The sequence below is a fragment of the Cydia strobilella genome, chromosome 14, assembly GCF_947568885.1.
Source record: "Cydia strobilella chromosome 14, ilCydStro3.1, whole genome shotgun sequence".
Classification (NCBI taxonomy): domain Eukaryota; kingdom Metazoa; phylum Arthropoda; class Insecta; order Lepidoptera; family Tortricidae; genus Cydia; species Cydia strobilella.
Window position 1 is genome coordinate 11016763 of NC_086054.1, and position 23373 is coordinate 11040135.

Below are 23373 nucleotides of genomic sequence, written 5' to 3' on the forward strand. Positions count from 1 at the left end.
ATCCTACTAGTTAATTTCAAGTCCTCTTTATTTCATGAATTTTACGTGGAATAAGTCACAGGCTATTGATGTAGTAACAAAAAATGCGTGAGTGTCGTGGAACACTGTTAGAAAATATTAAGAAAGGGTCGTGACGGAAACTCGTGACGGATAACTCTTACACTTTTTTTCGCCTAGTCCGTCAAGTCCGTACCGTGCGATAAGGATCTTCATTCCAACATCCTCATCCTCATCCTCGACCTCATCCTCATCCTTATATATCCTCAAGTAATTTTTTTATACAGTTTGTTCTATTGCTTCCAGGCTATATACGAATAATATAAAATATAAGGCGAATAGTATCGTTGTCCACCAAAACTAGTTACAACCACTCTATATTAGATCCGCCCACTGGCATCGCGTAGCGTAGGGGTTGAGGCGCCGTATAAGGGCTGCCGCGGCGCGGCGGCCGGCACTCGCGTCTCCGCTCGCCTACCGACCGCACGGGGCGCCAGGGTGACAACCCTAGCCCTTCCACCGCGCGCGTACGTATCTAATTCGAACCTAGTTACATTCAAAATTTTACCAATTCTGTCTCCGTCTCCGAAGTTCTAAGTAAGTGCTAGTGTAGTGGCAAAGGAGAACGTGGATTTGGTAATGTGTTATTTTAAATGTGTGTACGGTGTGTGTTTAATTTGGTTTGTACGTGATATGTAAACAGGGATTTCGTATTCAAATTGGAACCGATTTGTTTGCGAGCGCTGGATTTTTATAAAGCCTCAGTAGGCCGAGCACATGATTGGCGCGACAGTATCTCGCCGCGAGATAGACTACCCGTCTTTTACTAACTGTATGAATTACAATCATGTGCTAGCCCGGCTGATAGCTATTTTTATCATTCATAGACACATTACCATATGGGTATGTGTTATTGCTCGTGTTACGGTCTACATAGGATTAACAATAATTCAATTAAAATTGAATAAAAATAAATGAAAACACATCTAACTAAAACAAGTAGGTCATACACTAAGTCTATTTTATTACATTCACAGATAGATCAATTGGGGAGAAAAGCTTTGTTTGTTTTTTCGACCCACTAAAAACTTCCATGGGAAGCGTGAGACATGATGGTAACAGAATGGAAAATTTACCTAGTGTGTATTTATAGCACTTTCTTCCTAATAGGATCGAAAGCGCTCGTTCTATAGATCGGTATCTTCGGCGCCTTCGGTCATATTTAGGTCCACTTTTACTAATATTGGATCACTTCGGAGCGATACGTAGGTAATACACTAAGTCTATTTTATTACATTCACAGACAGATCGATTGGGGAGAAAAGTTTTGTTTGGTTTTTCGACCCACTAAAAACTTCCATGGGAAGCGTGAGACACATGATGGTAACAGAATGGACATTTTACCTAGTGTGTATTTATAGCACTTTCTTCCTAATAGGACCGAAAGCGCTCGTTCTATAGATCGGTATCTTCGGCGCCTTCGGTCATATTTAGGTCTACTTATACCAATATTGGACCACTTCGAAACGATACACAGCTAGAAGCTAAAAAACAAAACAGTATTATTAACACCAATATACTTGTACTACTCGTAGCAACACCAATCTAACAATCCATAAAGTAAATATACCTACCTAAATCCGTAAAATGTTTGGGACAGAGACTAGAAAAATAGACTTTAAAATGTTCTTAAACCGTAAGCACAGTGACCAAGACGGTAGATTCTTAGAAGAAATTAACGGGAAACACAAAATACTGAAAGATCTATAATAATTCAGAGAATTCGGGATAAATTGAACGAAGGAAAGAGAAATGTAGCCGGTATTACTCTTACCTACAGCGGTAGGTACTTATTGAGATTCCAATTTAAAACTTAATTAAACATTGGGCTTCAAGATAGCTTGGGATTGTGTTATACAGTCGTTCGATTTGTAGCTGGCCCCGAACGGCATCCTTTTTCTATTGTTAAGTAAAACCGCACATACCACTACAACCGGTTATTGAATTACAACTGCTATGGAAATTGTAATAAGATTCAAAATGAACAAATGGAAAAGTAACTTGCGGAACCAGTGTAGGTGCGCTCTCCGATAACGCGCCTTTGTTACGCATCTCGATGATACATTTTAGACTGGTTCTGTAGCGTTTGACCGCCGTAACCGTAGAAGGTTTTTTGAACGTTGGACTAGCCCGCGCTCAGGTGCCAATTAGAATTACACGACCCTTTTTTTGCAAGTAGTAGCACGTGCGGTTTTACTTAACAATAGACAAAGGATTAGCCGCTCCAGGCCAGCTACAAATCGAACGACTATACCAGTGCCGATACTGATCCGGGTGTTTACACCCCTACCCTTGTTTGTGATGAATTGTTTGAAATATTGTGGGATTTGTCGGAATATTTTTTATCGGTTTTACTGTGGCTTCAATTAGCTAATATAATATGTAGGCTCTAAGAAGAAATCAAATTACTTTCTAATGAAAATATTTTAATGTGTGTTATTTCAGGTAGACACACTACTTTTTAAATTACAAACCGAAATAAATGTCATTACGAAGGAAAAAATGACCAAGGCCTCCAGTGTCCAAGGCTGGAATCGAACCAGAGTCCGTTTGGCAAACCCACGTTACGCATACGTTTATGCATACGCATACGTTTTGGCGTATGGTTTGGGACCAGGAACGGTATTCGACATGCGTTAAGTGACGTTACGTGTTGAACTTCAGTTGAATGGAAGAAATCGTGTGTTGTCGAATAGGTAAATTTGACATTAGCAATCCATAGTTAGGTGACAACGAAACCAAACCGAACCACGACGAGTTCAGAGCCATTTTAAACCGTATAGTAGTAAGAAAACAAAGTTGATTTTTGTTGAATAATTTTTTCAATGAATGAGTTTTGGTTGTACCAAATGATACTTTCCACGGTTGATGAACAAATGATTCATTCCACTGCTGAACTGATGTTGAAGCCGAAACTGACAGTTGTGCATCTCGAATAGGGCCCCTGGCATCTGTCACGTGAACGAGTTTTGGTATTTTTTTCTTCGTATATGAGATTTATTTCCGTTTGTCAAATGCAGGCTTTTCTTAGATCAATCAAAAGTTGCAAACAGTAACATGTGGTACTGGTAGCCCAATATCTAATACGTTGACAAATAATTTTTACTGATGCACATTGTTGATAATTTTCATAAACCTGTGCGCTTGTGTATCAAAGCTAAATGAGGATGTTTTAACAATAATTAGTTTTTATTTGTTAAATGAGATGATGGTTCATTATTTATAGTATGTGGGTATTTTTGCACTTTGTAGTTTTTCCTCAGTCACCCGTTGACCACGAACGCTGTAAAGGGTTCGAAACGTCGGGATGTATTAATAAACCACAACATAAATTTGATTTTGAATTTAATTTGATTTTGTATAAATTCAATATACGCGATATAATCCGTTTTCATAGTTTTATTTCATAAATGATTGTAGTTTTAATTTTATTATGCCATTTTGTAAAAGATGTTTAACTAAGTAAAATAATCTAAAATTGTTTGCCAACGTTATTTAGGGCTACCCTGTAATATTCTATGACAGCCCAAGGTTGTTTAGTAGACCGGTACAATACATTAATTTTAATTCTTAGGCCATAAATATGTCCCCGACGGCTTTAATATTGCCGTCGTGAAAAGTTTCTAAGTGACCCGGATCCGGATTCTAATTTGTTGTCTGAAAAAGTTGTTATTGTACAGAAGTTCCAGCTAAACTAAAGCCATAATTCTCCTAAGTATAATACTGTACTGTCTCAATTTTTTTAGAAAAATAACCCTACAAAACAAGATTTGTTTTTACAAGGATCTCATTGTATTACAGTGATTTATTCGAATTTACCGCATTTATAAAGGCTTGCTACAAATGACATGACATAAATTAGATGTCGCAGCAATACGTCATGTTATATGTTTCCGAATTTTACAAATGTACACTTTTCTGCTGAGTACCAACTACACACAGACACTATTCACAATGTGACGAATGTCTTTAAGAAGATGGTAAACATAAAGTCACTGCATTCATTATTTGGCTTTTATCGCCGACGAACACTTGATGTAGACGATAAAAGCCACACCAGGCCCGCAGGAAACAGTTTTAACGTATATCTGTGGTTTATATCCGCATTGCTTAGTGAAGCTTAACCGTAACATGTGACCTCTAAAACCCACTTATATATGTCAAAAACTGTAACGTATTAAAGTAGTAGGTGGACTGTAATATTAGAAATGTGCTATGCTAATCCTGATTGAAATAGTTTGGCTTACCTTTTTTGCTGTTAGTCTGATTGTTTATTTAATTTTCATTTACACTACTTTTTTTAATTGAAAATAAAAATAAACTGTTATACTTTATGCTGTTTCTTGAAAGGAACATACGTTGACACTGATGTTTGGCAGTTTTTAAATCCTTTTTAAATGTCGGCGGCCAGTATCCGCGCCATTCCAAAAATGAGTTAGCGTAGCATTTTGGTTTGTACAGAGGTTAGATACTAAACAGAAACAAATTTCTTTCTTTCAAATTTCACAAAATGTCATAACTATCACCTGTTAGGATAAATATCGCAAAAATAGCCGGAGTAAGAAACTCGGTTAAGTATTTTCAAGAGGTAGCAACGAGTATGTCCAAGTTCAAAGAAAACACTTCCTTTTTATAATTAGTTCTCGTATATCTCGAGTGCGAGAAGGCACGTTTCTCCGCAAGCGCCTATATTGTTAGCCCGGGGCTACTGGTTTCCAATACTTAGTCATCATCATCATCATCATCATCATGTCAGCCGATAGACGTCCACTGCTGGACATAGGCCTCCCCCAAGGCTCGCCACTCCGACCGATCCTGTGCCGCTCGCAACCACCGAATTCCCGCGACCTTCACCAGGAAAATCACAGGAAATCATTTCATGCGGGCTGCCTAAAGAGCGAATTGTGAAGATCCTTGTAAGATACCTTCTGCCTTAGAAGTTTTTCAGCTGATATGATGATCATATAAGGCGATTTCATAGCTAGCAAGTCGAATACTAACTCATATCTGAATAAATTAGACGTTAGACTACTACCAAGTAACGGGAGGGTTTATGTGTTTATAGGTTCATAAAACGACGGTTCGGCCGCAATTGTCCTAGACGTATTTTTGCGGACTTATTGCGGTTTATGAGGAAGGTTTTGGAACTTTTACTTTAACAAAAAAAGTTTAGATATCTCTTTAAACTTTGACATGACAAATTAAAGCGAGTTGAAGATCTTTCAACGATTATAGAACTTTTAAACCTAATGTTAAATCGAACTAACGGGTTTTAGGGATTTAAACGTTATGTCTTATTATTTTTCTAACAAACCAGGCCACACATTCATACGTAGTACATACAAACAAATAAGTAGGTAGCTCAATAATAGAGCTGAGTAATTAGTGTCTAATCAAGCGAGCTTCCAAAGGCAATCAATGCCGATATTATTGAGGTTAATATACACTCACTGGCTACGGTCATGTTCATTTATCAATTGAATTGAGTAGGTAGGTAATTGACTTTGTAACATCTTCTTTTATAAAAAAAATCGCTTTCATAAACTTTATGATGAATCTCCAATGTCAAAAGTGCGCTCGTAAAGCATGACGTTGTTAGGTAGTTTCTTTTAGTGAAGTGATAGCTGCTGGCCTTTACAAATAACCACGATGGATTGCCGTTCGTCGACTAAAAAACCAAGTGGGAGTCGGACTCGCCCACTGAGGGTTACGTACTTTTTAGTATTTGTTGTTATAGCGGCAACAGAAATACATCTCATCAAAATTTCAACTGTCCATATAGCTATCACGGTCCATGAGATACAGCCTGGTGACAGACAGACGGACAGTGGAGTCTTAGTAATAGGGTCCCGTTGGGTACGAAACCCTAAAAATTGTTAAATGCGTTTCAAGATTAATTCTTTATTCACGTGCCCACTTTCACGTTAGTTCACTGCATAATAAGTTATCAATATTAAACAACATTCATGAGCAAAAAAGATACAAAAAACATACTTAAACACACAAAAAAATTTAATTAAAAAACATATCCGCGCTCCGGGGCACACAAATCTCGCTCACGTTTACGCTCAGTGAGAGTGAGAGAAGAACATGCACTTAACGGGCCTTAACAATGCAACAAACAATTTTCCAAGTTATACATGTTTGAAATTTGGTTAAGCGTAGTCTATTTTGGGCCGCCGTTGACGTTTTTCGAATGATGAAATCCACTACCTAGCTATTTTCTGACTAAACTAAATCCTCGTGAAGTAATTTCAATATTTGCACAGTCACGTTAATGGAAATGGATAGCAAAACCTAATATTGATATAATGCAACAAACAAAATATGTATGGAACGTATTGATGAACTGCGGTTCCACGGGAAAAATCAGAGCTAAATAGGAAAATCAAAGTAAATATTACATCAATCACCAATAATGAAATGTGGGAAATCAATACAAGAAAAATGGAAGAGGAAAGAGCAGTGGGTATATACACACTGTTCATTTGTATTAGTCATTTTTTATTGGAACATACGTGAATATTCAGGATAATATAAGTTATATAAGTCTTGCGTAAGACACAGGCATTTAAAAAGATATTGAACTGTAATAAATACAAAATTTGTTAGTTTACGATATTTTATAAACTAAAATAGATGTCATATATTTAATAAAAAGTGACGAAGCCCTCCAGTGGTGAAGGCCGGATTCGAACCGGTGTCTTTAGCAATCCAAAATAATTTGAATTGTTCCCAAAGTGTAAATATTTCAATTAAAACGCGTTATCAATTACGTGTTTAAATAATTTCTCATCGTCATTGTAATATTGAGTTTCCTTTATTTTATCCGTTATTTTAATGCATTTTCCTTTAATCTATTAACTTGGAAAACCTTTAACAGAACCGCTATTAAAGACATTTCAAGTTTTGATCACTGTTAGTAAACGAATCAACTTGCAATACTGTACGTAACAATTACTTAGTTAAAAGTAAAGTTAATACAGCTTGTAAAGCGGCATCTTCGTAAAGTATTAAAACGCCCGAAGAGGGCGCATGCCAGGTATTAGCCCAGGCTACCTAGGTAACCTTAATTTCTCATCGCCCCAGTATCAAGTTTATTACTCGGGTAATTCCAGCCTGATGCTATGCTGGGCTTAATAATTGCTACCTGCTTTTTAGGGTTCAATATGTAAAAATACAGACTCAAAAAATTCAGTTTGTCTATACTGTTCCCTTAAACCAGAGTCGAATTTCTGGTAACGTACGTATAAAAAAAACAATTTGCTTGAATTTTTTTTATCAATTTTAGTCGTTAGGTAAAAGTTAAATTTAGAGCCTAAAGAAATTTTTTCTGAGGGCGATTTATTATTAATATTATATTGACAGAGTCAAGCAATATGCGGTCTCATCGCTACTGAGCGATCTGTTCTTGTCGCTGGGTTCTGATTTCTCATTCCAGACCAATCTCAGTTAATAAATCTTACTAGATTTGTCCCTTGGAACTGGCTCGGAATTTTAAGCATAAAGGAGTCATTAAATGGTACATTAAGTGAAGAGATATCTAACCCCTCTTGCATACAAGTTCGTATGCACGGCTCAACTCGGCTCTTTTATCTCAACAGTTGACCGTAAAATATAATTTTGTTTTCGTAAAAACCGGTATTCGTTTGAACATTTTCATACTAAGTGACCAGTAAGTGAGTGAGTGAGTTATTTGATCTTGAGTGAGAAAAGCTTTCTCCGCCTTAATGTTTCTTTAGGCGAGGAGCAGAGTCACCTTGGCTCTTTTATCTCAATTTAACAGTTGACCGTAAAATATAATTTTATTTTCATAAAAACCGGTATTCGTATGAACATTTTCATACTAAGTGACCCATTTTATTTGATCTTGAGTGAGAAAAGCTTTCTCCGCCGTAATGTTTCTTTAGGCGAGGAGCAGAGTAAATACTCGTATAAAACATATTTTTCAAGAGTACCCATCTACTCGATATACTGGTGTGGCCCCCGGAAGACCTGATAAAATTTAACGACGAAGTTCTCAAGTGGATTAATTGTCTGGGGATTTATGACTTCCCTGTGTCTGTATATATCTGTATCTATCTATCTAACAGCTACCTACTGTATAATGCCATAAAGAATAAATAAATAATGTTTCTTTAATGCATTAACATAATCAAAAAATGTTTAGTTTTGATAATACGTAGCTAGAATTGATAATAATGAGGTACAGAATTTTTAAGCAATAAGTAACACATGATTCTTCCATAAAACAACAACACTATCAGCGAATAAAATAGGGTATTTATACGGAAAACCTTGAGACCTAATACGGAACTTCTCCAAGAGATTCAGCATTTCGATTGTGCTCACTGTCAGAAATACGTTTGCACAAATATACCGGGTGTTTCCTGTAACAGGAGCATTAAATTAAGCTATAAGCTGTACTCCTCAAACTGACCAACATTTGTTCAGCAACTTTTAAAAATAACGAGTTTTGATTTTCATTACACTTTAAAGTCTATTCTAAGACGCAATGTATTGCAAAATTTGTTATGTTTAAAGGGGTCAAGCAACGTCAAACACACAGATGTCAGCGTACATTGAAAATAATATTTAATTAGTATGAAAAAGGTATAATCAAAAAATTTCATAATTTTAAAAAGTTGCTGAACAAATGTTGCTCAGTTTGAGGCGTACAGCCTCCAGTTTAATTTACTGCTCTTGTTACAGGAAACACCGTGTACACGCGACCTACTTTGAATTTGACAGAATAAGGACGCACTTGACGCATTGTTATGATAAAGACGATTGTCAATTTGATTAATTGTGATTGTTGAATTCCTTTCATAAAAAGGTTTAAGAGTCGGTGTTAGTGCCTAGGTACTTACTCCTCAGTCTAAAAACCAAAATGTTCAAAAGAACCGTATTGCCAGTATTGAACAAAATACAAAGTGCGAAAAAGGCATATTTTGCTCCCCAATATAATAAGCATACAATTTACAGTAAGGTAAAAAGTAGATTGTCTTACTTTTACAGGTTTCGATGCAATAAAGTGTTTACATGTGCACGTAAAATCGTTTTGAGTACCGTTCAGTTACGTTTCTTTGTTTTTTCTTCCAATTAAAAGCATTCTTGAGTGAATCAATTTGTTCTTTTTATTTAGCGAGTTTCGCATTTGCATTGTTCGAGAGGCTTTGATAAATTCCAATTGTATTTTCCGAGTGAGCCTTATAAAGTAGAATAGGATGATACGATATAATGATAACAGGGGACGAGGTGCTGTAGCTTGGTGCCCATAGAATGAAATAAAGTATATAGAAATACCTATCTAATGACTTAACTCACATTTCTGTTGGTTTTTGAACCAGGATCCTTATAAAGTTGCCCATGGTCCTTATAAATGCAATGTACCATAATAATATGATATTTAGCTAGATTAGAAGAGGATTCTTTACCCTTGTATGGTGGCAAGCAATAATAGCGTTGGGTTACAAGGGGATCCTTATACGAAACCAATACTTCCACCAAACGATCGTTACGTAAGTTTTTGCCTCTTTCCAGTCGGCGGCTTTACTTAATCAGAGTTCTGTTATATTAACATCAACGGATATAAATGAAAGAGATTTTATTTTCCTCCAATGTTTGCTACGAAGCTCTACGAAGTGCTACGCCGTAGGCCGTGGCAAGTAAATAGCAGTTTTGGTTTGACCCTGTATTTTTATCATGTTGTTTGATATTTTCTTTTATAAAACATGTTCAGGTATAATAAAGTGAAACGCATATATACATAGCTGTGCTACGCACGCAAAATGAAAGGTTGAGAAGGCGTAGTCATAATTTTGAAATATGATACCGACATGATTTTCGACTCAGTTTGTCACTCTCGCACGGATTGATTAATGAGAGAGGGATGGCTTTAGGAGTGTTAAATATGATACCAATTAGATAAGAATATCCGTTTCTGAATGCGTCTCCCTGGTGTATTTAATGCGCTATTAATTAGTGTCAGAGACTGAAGTCTAAAGTTTCAATTGTATAGTATTTATAGGTAATTTGATAAAATTTTAGAGCATTTGAGGTAATAATTGTTGTAATCTTTATACTCGTTAGTATATAAAGTCTATGATCTAAGGCACTGTATGAGCGAGAGAATGATGCTCATATAGTATGACACAAAAGAAAGAGATTCTATTTTCCTCCAATGTTTGTTCGGACCCGGGTATGTCCTTAAACTGTCCAAAAGAGACGTATGGGCACTGCGAATGACATCTCGCTTTGTGTGGTAGGGCACAGGTCAGCGGATAACATTCCAGATTTAGAGCAGAGCCCAACTGAGGAAGTACGTCCACCTTACAGAAAACCGCAGTCAAATAACACTAGACCCTACTCATAGTGTTGTGTTCCTGTCGGTGAGTAAGGTTGCCAGAGCTCAACGAGGGAGAGGAGTGTTAGGGTCGGCAACGCGCATGTAACTCCTCTGGAGTTGCAGGCGTACATAGGCTACGGAGACTGCTTAACATCAGGCAGGCCGTATGCTTGTTTGCCACCGACGTGGTATAAAAAAAAAAAACATAAAATAGTAGAAATTAAATAAAATGGAACTAAAAAAAGTCCATAAAATTGTTGCTATGTTTAAGCATTTTACGTCAAAAATGTGAAAGTTACGTAGGAAGTGGCGCCCTCAATAATTTTCCATACAATTTCTTGTCAGAATATACATTGGACTTGGCATTTTTATCGTGTAATGCCCTTTGTTTAACTATTATCCCAGTTCGTTTGTAACTTCCATGTATTTTGGTTGCCTGGGGTCTAACTTGATTTATGTTGTGATTTATTTTCCAACCGCTTTGATTATGAGAAATAATATTACTAATACCTGGAAAATTATGTTACCGTAAGCATTTTTTTATTTATACTTTTTTTTTCCATGTCACAATACGATACAGATTTCGCCGCTAAATAATGTCATATTATGGTCATATCATGATATGACAGGCAAAGTTATTTTCTAGTTCATTCTGTTTGATTATGGTTACGGAGAGAAGAATTTTTTAAAGACTTATTTTTCCTATATATGCAAAAAAACTACTTAGTAGGTATACAAATATGAATTTAAAACCGCAGTTGCTCTAGTAATTAAAAACAAAAATCCAATTTTCAACACTTACTTTAATTCAACTCAGTGAGATAAGATAATGCGCGAACTTGTGAAAAGGATAATTTGTTAACAAAAGCCGAGCCCTTGCTTTTTTTTTAAAAACGACATAAGTGCCAAGAATTTCGTATGACGTAAGGCCATTTTGGCCTCCGGGTTGCGTTATCAAGGCTCCTATTTCTATCGTTCTCCGAGCGTAGCGTCTTAGGCGAACCAGTCTAAGAGCGAAGCTTGAGATTCGTATAAATTAGTCTACGTTATTATGAATAGAATATATTTTCAACTGAGTATTTCTGTTTCTGTATAAGTTAGTACTATGTAATTTTTTTTAAGTCAATTAGAATTTAAAGTATTAATTAATTTGATTTGTAGTAGTTATAGTGAAAAAGACCAGGGTCATCCTATATCATATCCCGGTTTAACTGAAGCAATTTTGTCGTTTTGTGCGTCGATAAGTTGTAGCCGGCTAACTAGAGCGGTGCAAAATGAAAACTAGGTTCTTATAGTAAAACGATAAATAATAGTAAAAATACGTACAATCAATTAAGCTAATTTCTGTCAGTACATGAGTCTAAATCAATAAAATAACGTTCTCTAATTCCAATCTTCGTCGAGCCGAACGATGAATTCCGGCAACGGGTGCTACTGCGGGCTACGCGGGCTCACCAGGCGCAAGCAGATAAAAACTTAATATATAACTTAATGCCTTCAATCATGCGTCTTCAGTTTTAAACCACAAGAAAGGGCTGCAACAATCGTGCGTTCTTAGATTTTGGGTCGGAACCTAACCCAAGCCTCATTCAGTTACAAGAACCAGTGACGTACAAATAAGACTTGAATTAGGTTTAATTTAAATATAAACAGAAACTTAATACTATAATATTCAAATTCAAATTCAAATTCAAATGTTTTATTCGTGATAAACTTAAAACTAAAATTACATACAAAAGTATACTTGTGTGAGCGGGACAGCGAAGAAATTCATTACAACAACAACTATATACATATTTACAGACGCGTTGGGTGACCGTGTATAAAGGACAGAAAAAACAGGTATACATTATTATTGACTTGGCTATATGTAAAATACGTAACTATGACTAAAATTATATAACATTATATTCTATTAAAATTATATTAAAAGCAACTTGTGTCATGTCGTAATACCTCCTGTGACTGCTGGTGTTTAAGTATAAGTATTTTAAGTTTGGTTTTAAAACTTGTTAAACTTTGTAGGTTCCTGATTGGAGGGGGAATAATGTTCCAGCACTTGGTTGCTACATACCTAAAGCTCCCACGAAAAGCCGCCGACGCATGTTGAGGTGTCATCAATTGTACACTGCAATTGCGTGCTCCAAGTGTCCTACGAGTGGACATCCATGACAACTTCTCGAAGAGATATGACGGGGATCTGTGTTTTACTACGCCAAAAAGGAGACCCGCTAGATGAAGTTTGTTCAGAAATGGAGAAACGTGGGCCCTTGGAGGGATATTGAAGCAGAACCGGGCACAGGCATTTTGTACCCTTTGTATAAGTCGCTTTGTTTTTGATAAGAGACGCGGGCCATACACTAAGTCCATGTAATTTAGTTTGGACAGAACAAGTGTTTCAATTAATTGAATGCGCAATGTTTCATTAATAAATGGTCGTATATTATAGAGCAGTTTAAGTCTGTAGAAACAATTTCTAACGGTTTCAGCAACATGCTTTTCAAATCTTAGTTGGCCGTCCATAATTAAGCCTAGATTTCGAGCCTCATATACTCTTTCAATTGGTTCATCGAATAGCATTACATCCCTAGTGGGTCTGATGTTGTTTAACTGGTTTTTTTGTGCCAAAGATAAGGTATTTTGTTTTAGATGGATTTTGCATTAAACTATTGTCTAATGCCCAAGACGCTATATTTGCAAGGTCTATGTTGAGCTTTTGAATAGCACTGTCAATTTCCGAAGGCTTACAAGGAATATATATCTGAATATCATCTGCATAAATATGATATTTGCAGTGTGTAATGCGAGTTCTGTATATAAAATAAACAGGATTGGACCAAGTATTGAACCCTGAGGTACGCCTCTAGAGAGGGCCATATTTCCAGAGACTTTATTTGTTCCATCATTTGAGCACAGTTTTACATACTGATGCCGCTCAGTGAGGTAACTGTGAAACCAACGTAGTGCACTGTTATCAAATCCATAATAGCTTAGCTTCGACAGTAACAGGTCTATATGGATACAGTCAAATGCCCTAGAGAAATCAAGCAGTACAAGCAGTGTGCACATGCCTCTATCCTGTGAGCAGAGGATGTTATCCGTGACATCAAGCAGGGCGGTTACTGTACTGCGTCCCTTCCTGAAACCTGATTGTACATCGGGCAAGATACCGTTGCTTTCGATGTAGTCATTTAATTGTGTGCATACAATCTTTTCTAGTATCTTGGACATACACGGTAATATGCTGATGGGCCTCAGGTCCTTTAATTCGGATGGGTTAGTGATTTTTGGCAGTGGGCGCACAATAGCCGCTTTCCAGATGTCGGGAAAAGTAGAGGTCAGAATGGAAGTATTTACCACATCAGTTATTAAATCTACAGTATATGGAAATGTCATAATAAGCATTTTTAAATTTATTAGATCATGCCCTTCCGCATTTGATTTGAGCTTGGAAATAATTTTTAGCAATTTATCGGGGCTAACTGGCTCAATGTGAAACATAGACTTGTCGTACCTGTGGAACTCGAAGTAAGTCAGCTGAGAAATTGTTACTTGCCGTGCAATAGGTAAGTCCAAAAAATGATTATTTATAATATTAGGGTTGCTGAGAGTAGCTGGCAAGTCTATATTGTTTTTAGGCATAATAGTAGTTTTTAAATTTTTCCAAAGGGATTTCGGCTCCTTAATTTTATTATTTATATTGTATTTAAAAAAAGCCGACTTTTCATTATATATAGCTACATTTACAGTTGTCTTTAGGTCCTTATAATACAGTCTTTTATCCTCAGACCCTGTTTTATGATAATCTGAGGCAGCCTGATCACATATACAATTATACAAAGTTTACCTGCGTTAGACGCAGCCCTCGTATTAGCTTTTAACACAAATCATAAGCATTGAGTCACATTAAATAAATAAAATCAGAGTTGTGATATTTGCAACAAAATTCCAAAAGAAAATTGATTAGAATAAACAAAAGACATGCGAATGGCTTAGTTTTTTTTTACAACCGGCCAGTGTGCGGTGGCTGCACTATGCAGGTTTGCCTATAACAAAGTGAACTCGTTTATTAAGTCGATGTCGATAAAATGCAACATATCGTTATCGCGTTTACAATAAAATTAAATGAAATATTGTTCGGTATAATTTTAATGATGTTCAGAACGGACATTATTCGAAACTGAAACAGATGTCATATACTTAACAAAAATAGACCAAGGCGATTTTCTGTGACTACCTTCAATATATGTGACGTTCTCAATCCAAAGGTACCACATTGTCGCTTGCCATAAGGACGCTCTGACAGGTTATTCATATAATGATACAAGCTAATTATGTTTTTATGGTAAGTGACAAAGTGGTACCTTTTAAATGAGAACGTCACATATCTCCACTACTAGGCATTTAAATTCTACTAATCAAAGAGATTTTCGAGTCACGAAATCGAGCGCTCGAAATTTAAATATCGGCCCCCTGATGTGTTCCCTAGCTGCATCTTATTGGAGGCTCGTCCTCGGCAAGTGACAGGAATCGCAAAACAGGAACGTAATTACGGAAAACTGTTCGAGTCGAATTAGGGCAAAATTAGAATTCGGGATCATTTTTCGAGATCCTGGGACGGCGTAAGTTAATGCTTTTTTAATGATTCCGTGAATTTGAATCGTTTCTGGTTAACGAAGATGTGCGGAAAAACACTAATGTTTATTTGTTATTAATTACACAATTAAACAACTATTCAGTAATTTTTGCTTTGGTTTAAATAACAAAAATGGTTATACTATCCAAACTATATTAAAGAACAATCTTAGTCAAAGAAAATATCCATAAAATCATAAATAAACTGGTATTCTCACTTACCATGCAAAATTGATTGGATTTGAACCTATGATTTAATATAAAGTTTTAAAACTTTTTTATTATTCAAATCATAGTTTTTTCGCCCTCTTAGAAATTACGTTACCTATATGTTATCTTTAGGCGTTATCTTAGTTTCAAACTAAGCGCCACTGCAGCATACAAACATAGAGGCATACTATACACATATATTTTTTCATTTTAGTGTATCTATAAGTAAGAATTTAGGAATCAGGACTGTTTGAAGTGTTTTTTTATCGTTTTCTTGTAATAAATGTTGTTTCCTAAAGCTCAGCCGAAGCGTACGCGGAAGGAAATTCCTCTTAAACCGCACAGTTTCGTTCCTCACGTTTTCGACTTACGTTAATATTTTTCGTTATTCTGTATTATTTAATTTGGGGACCGGGCATAAACACGTACATTACGTGTGCGTTTCCGAAAACAAAGGTTTGTACTGAATACCTAAAGTGACAATTTTAATTTCCTATTGTGTTACCATTTCTTGAATGATTAACAATAAATAGTCTGACCAAGCTAATGATCCTTAATCACCATCAAGATGTCATTATTAGTGTCGAAAATCTATGAAAATATGACGATTGTAATAACGAGTTCACACTTTGTTGTGTTCAAGTCGGTTCAAAGTTAGCCTACACGGACTACATTTTTTTAGAGGGTATTTGACAATTTTTTATTAATGGTATCAGTTGATCAGGTTGGTTTTGAGGATGAAATGTCTGTATGGGACCCATTGTCTTATAGCAATGCAACAGTCACAAATGATGGTCAAAGTCCGGCACCCGCACTTTACTGACGAAACGCTTCTAACAAGATGGCAATACATCGTGACGTCACCATGTAACGGCGCTATTGATTAGAAGCCGTTTCGATGTATGGAAAACAAGAAAAAATGGAACCCTTATAGGATCGCTCGTGCGTCTGTCTGTCTGTCTGTCTGTCTGGCACAGTCTATTTTCGCCGAAACTACTAGACCAATTAAAAAAAAAGTACTCAAAAAGAAACATATTTTTTCACACTGTCCATACATTTTAATTAAAACTTCGAATAAAATCCGGAGGCAGGAAAATTAAATTTAAAAATAAAATAAAAATACGTGCGATAATTAATTACCAAATGGCACCTTTTTTTACCTGTGCCCTGTGCCCCCTAATAAAATTCAAAAAGGAAAACTGACCCGCCCTACTGTACTTATACATACTGATTTTTAGTTTGTTGAAACATCAAAACCTCAGTTATTTGTATCTCCATTATAAAAAAAAGACAAAAAGAACTCAAACTTTCTGCAAACAAATACAACTCAGAAATCTACAATTCATAATATGTTCCGAACTACAAAAGAAAACATACGGCTTTATGAGAGCTTAAAAATAGCGAAACTCTTTGGGGGCGACATGCAACGATGTGCCTCCGGCTGGCCCTAGTAGCTCTGCGTTTGACCCCAGATAACAATAAGTTATCTAGAGTTACCAGTTTAGTCTACATACTGTGCCTTATATATAGCCCGACTTGTGTTGTTGTTCGATAAGCAACAATATATGAAGAACAAATTAAATTACTTTCTATGAAAATATTTTAATTTGTGTTTTTCAAGTAGACACACTACTATTAAACTATAAACCGAAAATAAATATCATATACGAAGGAAAAAATTACCAAAGCTTCCATCCAGTGTCCGAGCTGGAATCGAACCAGCGTTCCCCGTTTACCGGACAGGTGCCTGAACCACTCGGCTATAGGGCCACGGTGGCATGGGTCGAAATTTCCAAGTAGGCATTTTCCTGAAGGCTTGAGGCGCCCCCTGGCCATCTCTAAGGTAGTATGGTTTGACCTTCTAACCGAATCAAACTCATGTGATTACGGGCTAGCGAAGAGAGATGGCACTGCCATGGCGCTGAGATGGTGATGATGGTAATTTTTTCCTTCGTATATGATATTTTATTTTCGGTTTATATAGGTATATGATTCTTCTCAGTTCAGGGAGGAGGGTTTTCACACATTGATGTAGTTGGGTGCTGTTTATTAAATACAGATTTATTACTTGACTACTAGGTACTCGTAGATTCCGCAGTCAGTTACACTGATACCTTATATCTGCAAAAAAACTTCTACTATGCTAGAGGGGTCTGAATTTATGCAATTGACTGTACTAATGTAATCTGTCTTTATTTGATCGCATCGACAAAATATATGTAGGCACCTACGAAAGGAAATATGGCCAAAATAGTTAATAAGGGGTCATCCATTAATAACATCACACAAAAATGAAGATTTTTGATCTCTCCCCCCCTCCTTGTCACACCTGGTCACATTTACACATTTGGTACATTAAATAAAAGGGAATTGAAAAATTTCCATACTAAATTGTTGCCATGTTTAAGCATTTTACGTCAAAAATGTGACAGTTACGTAGGAAGTGGCGCCCTTGTTTATTTTCTACAATTTCTTGTCGGACTATACTTACTTCTTAAAAAAAAATTTGTAAAATATATCATTTTCGCTTATCGTTTTATTATAAAAGATATTCATATTAATCAGACACAACATTTGCAGTTTCTCATACCAATAACGTTACCATCCAATATCGAGAAAGCACTTGCGACATTAGTTATCGTCAATTTTATGAATGCAATGAAACATCTCTAGTTTTATTGCTGCTAGTAAACGATAGTGGTGCTCTTATCACACCAATATCGTATTTAATTATTATTATGGGCTTGCTCTTGTAAAGTGGCGCATTCTGAGATTAGTGAATTTTATTTACTATGGCGGATGCGGACGTGAATGGAATTGTGTTTAAATGTTTTTCGTTTGGATAAATGATTTCTATTTATAGGTAACAAAAAAATCTGTACCTTTAAGCATACAGTGACACACACAAAGCTGTATGAGTGTTGCTTCGTGGGGAGAATACTGAGTTAAAACCAATTTTGCGGATGCGGACGTTGAATTAAATTTCGATGTGCTTTTTTAATACGAGGTCACTCGTCGAATCCTACTCGGTTGGGCAGCGTTCGGGAAGCTTCACAGTATCTTTTTGTCCAAATTGCCGCAGTGTCTTAAGTCAAAAGTCTTTGACCAGTGTGTGTTGCCAGTGATGACATACGGATCTGAGACGTGGGCGCTAACGATGGGCCTCATAAGCAGGCTCAAGGTCACGCAAAGGGCAATGGAGAGAGCTATGCTCGGGATTTCTCTGCGTGATAGAGTCAGAAATGATGATATCCGCAGTAGAACTAGGGTCACCGACATATCTCGCAGAATTGCAAACCTTAAGTGGCAGTGGGCGGGGCACATTGCTCGCAGAAATGATGGCCGGTGGGGCCGGAAGGTTCTGGAAAGGTCGCGGGAATTCGGTGGATGCGAGCGGCACAGGATCGGTCGGAGTGGCGAGCCTTGGGGGAGGCCTATGTCCAGCAGTGGACGTCTATCGGCTGACATGATGATGATGATGATGATGATGATGTGCTTTAATACCCCTGTAGGCCTAGCATAGGAGCGGTGCGACAGTATCTCGCCCGCTAGATAAACTACCCATCTCTGTAATTAATACAGTTAGAAAAAGGCGCACTCGCGATTTTTGGGATAAAAACTACCCTATATTCTTCCCTGGGACTCAAACTATCTCTATAACAAATTTTGTATAAATCGGTATTGATTCCTCATACAACTTTCCACCTCCCTTAGGGATGATTATTGAGATAAAAACTATCCCATGTTCTTCCCGGGGACTCAAACCATTTCTATACTTTTTAGCTAAATTGGTTCAGCGTGAAGAGGAACAAAAAAAATGTTTTTTTTTATTATATATTTTATATGTTTAGGAGATATTGCCCTATAAAGATTTCTTTTTTTTTTCACCACAAAAAGTTATTTAGTCATGCAGAAATCTTTATAGGGCTGTTTCTCCAAAACCATGCGTCATAGCGCAATAATAATCAATCATCGAATGTTCGTTTCCCTTTAATGCCCCTAAGTAATAAATAATATAAAAAAAAACACAAAAAAGGAAAAAAAAGGAAAAAAAAGCGTAATGGCAGAATGTCACAACGAACCATAAATATTGCTTATAGGTTTTTTTGATGGTTGAATGCCAAGTCGTTGTGTCAAAATTAGACGTTTAAAAACAAAAGAAGGTTGCTTTACAGGTACTTAAGTCATCGCACCAGATACGTAGTATTTCCGGACCTAATTTGAAGTAAGTCATGTCAACATTTTCTTGCAAGTTTAAGAAAAAGATCTTTACGAAATAAGCCCCTCTAAGAGTAGGTACATAGCTGTCAGATTGACATTGACAGTTATTTTTTTCAAGCAGAATTTAAAGCAATTTTTTACTCTTGGGATTTTATTCGGGCGACACAATTTCTACTCTTGGCAATGTCTGGATTGTTTAAGCTTTGAATCGCTAAGAAAATTGAACTTTTTCTTATTCCCGGATAAAATTTATGATAAGCTAATGATGTTTTGATAGTGGTAGGTAAATACAAATATGAGTAGGGCAAAATTTAAATTGCCAACACGATGCATAGAAGTAACTGATTGACTGCGATCGTATTGTCTTATTACGGCATGCTGATTTTATCATGACAACATTTCAAAATTTTCTCTTGTGAATAAAATTTGCTGCTTTCTAAAATAGTAGTAGAAACTGTATTATTACCAATCTCTATGCCATTACACTAAGCCATGTAATGTAAGCTGAACTCTAATTCCAAAATGCTAAGGCTGGTTAGGAGTTGCAATCCTATAATTCAGAAATTATGGCTAAGTTAATAACAGATCATTTTCTAAAAAAAAATTAAGGTTTTAGTCATTGTGAGGTAAATAATCAATAATCTTTAATAATCAATGGATTTGCAAACATTACTCAAGTTATGAGCATACTTACGATAATCGAAACGTGGCAATTGGCATTAACTTTGACATACAAAAAACGACGCTGATTAAGAACGCTGACATCCTCCATTTTCCAAGGTCAAACGCAATGTGAGGCCTTAAACCATTGTCACATTGAGAGTCAATATCAAACAAATTTTTAAATTAAAGGAAAAATTTAAAAATGTACACCTATAGGTGTAATTTTTTTATTTAATAATTTGTAGCATTGCTCGCAGACGTTTCTACTTGTAAAAAAAACTCGATATCAAAGCCGATAGGGTTCCCATATTATTGTCACTGTGAAGGTATGAAATTGTACAAAAATCAAACTCCTCTAGCGTACCTAAGGTACAAGGTACGACATTGTACAAAAATTTCTAGCGTACCCAAAGAACTGATGTGTCATGACTGCCTACGCCTTTTCTGAATGGCGGTTGTAGCGTGGCTGTATCGTTGCAAAATGTCACCTTGTGAGCTCTGCTGTATTTTAGTTATATTATTCTATAAATCCCTCGTAATTAACGTAATAAAACAAAGTATTCATAACGTCGGATTTAACTTTCATCTGTCGAACGCCGTTCTCTGCAAATATTATTATGGGCGGTGGTTATACAGGCTGAGCAATAAAGATAACGCTTTCCATTTTTCATCCGTCGCGTTACTTTCATCGTGAAATTCGTAACATAAACAAGCAAAAGTCCGCAATAAACCAAATGGATTTAAATTTATTACAATTTATTTATAAAGCGGCAGTTTACAGCCAATGCCAAAATTAGCACTAACCCACGCAAACTCGTTTCTTAGATTAAATAAGACCTTATTTCGTTTGCGATAAACTTGAAAACAGGAAGTAAACGCAATCAAGATACGAAATTGGCGAACTAAGTGGTTGGTAAGTGACGGCACCCCTGAGGCATACGGCTCCGTAAATCCTAAATAGCATTTATTGTTGAAGCCACGTATATAAATATACCATAGATGACGCAGAAGATGACGCCGGACGTCCGCGAAAACTTGAAAAATGCCTCGTTGCGTGATAATTAACTGCAACAGCCCAAAAATTGCAAGCACCCTAAGGCAAGGACATATTTCCTATCACAACTAAATAATTTAAGTTTTTATTATGCCTTAATTCTTTTTAAAACTATTCCAAGATGTGATTCCAATAATATACGTAAGTAACTTTAGCTTAACGTTACAAAGCTATATTTATATTACATGCCGTGTTTGCTTTGAGCGTTTGATCTGACGTTGTGCGTTAAGAGACAATGAATATCGAACAAGCGATACTGTCGCGCATTGCTTCGACTTCGTGGTACAGGCCATTGTTATGTTTAAAAAAAAGCAGCAGTACTGCCGTCAACTTAAAAACATGGACAAGTGCGAGTCGGACTCGCCCACCGAGGATTCCGTACTTTTTAGTATTTGTTGTTGTAGCGGCAACAGAAATACATCTGTGAAAATTTCAACTGTCTAGCTATCACGGTTCATGAGATACAGCCTGATGGTGACAGACGGACAGCAGTTTTAACCTTTGGGTACGGAACCCTAAAAAGAACAATAAACATTCCCAAGCCGATTACAAATAATACGATCACGTTATTTGTTTAACACCTATTGAGGGTAAAATCATTTCCAGTGTATAAATATAGCTTAATTAATAAAGCTGGCTTTAAAAAATCAATGGCTCCGAACATTAATCATCACAAGAGTCAATCTAATGATTGACTTTCATGTCGTCTCTCCGTGTCCCTCCCTTCGGACGGTAATAATCATATTTTCGTTTCGTTTGAGGCAACCGAAAACTCATAATGCGACGCGACGCTGAAGAAAGAAATGAATGATTAATGATCCTCCAACAATGCGCCGTTCTCTGCACACTTTTGAACGCTTAATTAAAATATCCGCGCCTTAGAGGTTTTGTACCAGGAAATTAATGGAATGTCGGCAGTAGCCAAGATCGTCAGGTTTCTTGTAAGATTTATTTCCTTCATTTACCGTTATGGCTTTAAAGTTTCTGTGAAACTTAAATACTTGTGCAAATACAACAAGATTCAGCGGTAACAATGAATAATCTCATGGCTAAGTGGAGTGTGTGGGATTTCTTAGTAGTTACCAGCTTAAGAAGATTCTTAAGGGACTACACCAATGACGCGCCTTAGGCTACGTTTCCACCAGAGATGGGCGAGGATGCGTAGCAAGGGATGTGTTTGTTAAGAACCAATAGAATCACTTCATTTACCTATCTTCGCTCAACGCAGCTCTAGTCGGCAATTTTCTATTGATTCCAAACAAATACATCCCTCGCTACGCATCCTCGCACATCTCTGGTGGAAACGCAGCCTTAAGCGTAATATTATATTAACCGAAAAAATAAATGGAAACAATTTCAGGGACCAATGTTAAACGTATTACACGGAAAATCATATTAAACTTGAACCTAAATTAAATTTAAACTAAGCGAGTTGTACTCTATCTCGTGGTTTGACATAAATGAAGTGGACATTTTCAAGCCTCATAGTCTGATAGGAAATGTTTTATTTGACTGGTCGAACCATAAAATGTGTTTTCACAGCTAGAGGTAATCCTCTCTTTTTTAACACGAATAACACGATATTGCATAAAAAAGGAAGTCACTCGTATACATTCGAGGCATTCAACTGCCTGTCAAGCACAAACTCTCGCAATACAGAATGTTGGCGAATTCAGTGCAGTTTTTTTTTCTAATGCATCTTGCTGAATCCACACGTTTAGTTCTCAGCTTTGTTTGGTTTACAAAAACCAGTTTTACATGCGAACTTTAATCAACATTGAAAAAAATGTAGATTAAAATTGAAAAAAAAAAGCGATCTCATAAAGAATATATTTTAAAACTGATTAGTTTTTCAACGTATAAGTACCTACTTATGAATCTTTGTACTTTGTAAAAACAAAACATTTACTAATGTTAACAAAAAAAACCGGCCAAGAGCGAGTCGGACTCGCGCACGAAGGGTTCCGTACCATTATCTATAAAAACGGCACAAAATCATGTTTGTTGTATGGGAGCCCCCCTTTTATATTTATTTTATTCTGTTTTTAGTATTTGTTGTTATAGTGGCAACAGAAATACATTATCTGTGAAAATTTCAACTGTCTAGCTATCACGGTTCATGAGATACAGCCTGGTGACAGACGGACAGACAGACAGACAGACAGCGAAGTCTTAGTAATAGGGT

The 23373-nt window shown here is 36.5% G+C and overlaps 1 protein-coding gene across 4 annotated transcripts in view; it reads left to right on the forward strand.

Annotated features, from left to right (window-relative positions):
* Positions 1-426: 426 nt before the first annotated feature.
* The window catches only part of LOC134747206 (U8-agatoxin-Ao1a-like), a 51063-nt gene continuing 28116 nt past the window's right edge, over positions 427-23373 (forward strand). Inside the window, exon 1 of one of the 4 annotated variants that reach the window (XM_063681806.1) lies at positions 427-594. The gene's annotated coding sequence lies outside the window, so the exon portion shown is untranslated. The remainder of the gene's footprint in view (positions 595-23373) is intronic. The other 3 variants (XM_063681808.1, XM_063681805.1, XM_063681807.1) reach the window with 3 other exon arrangements.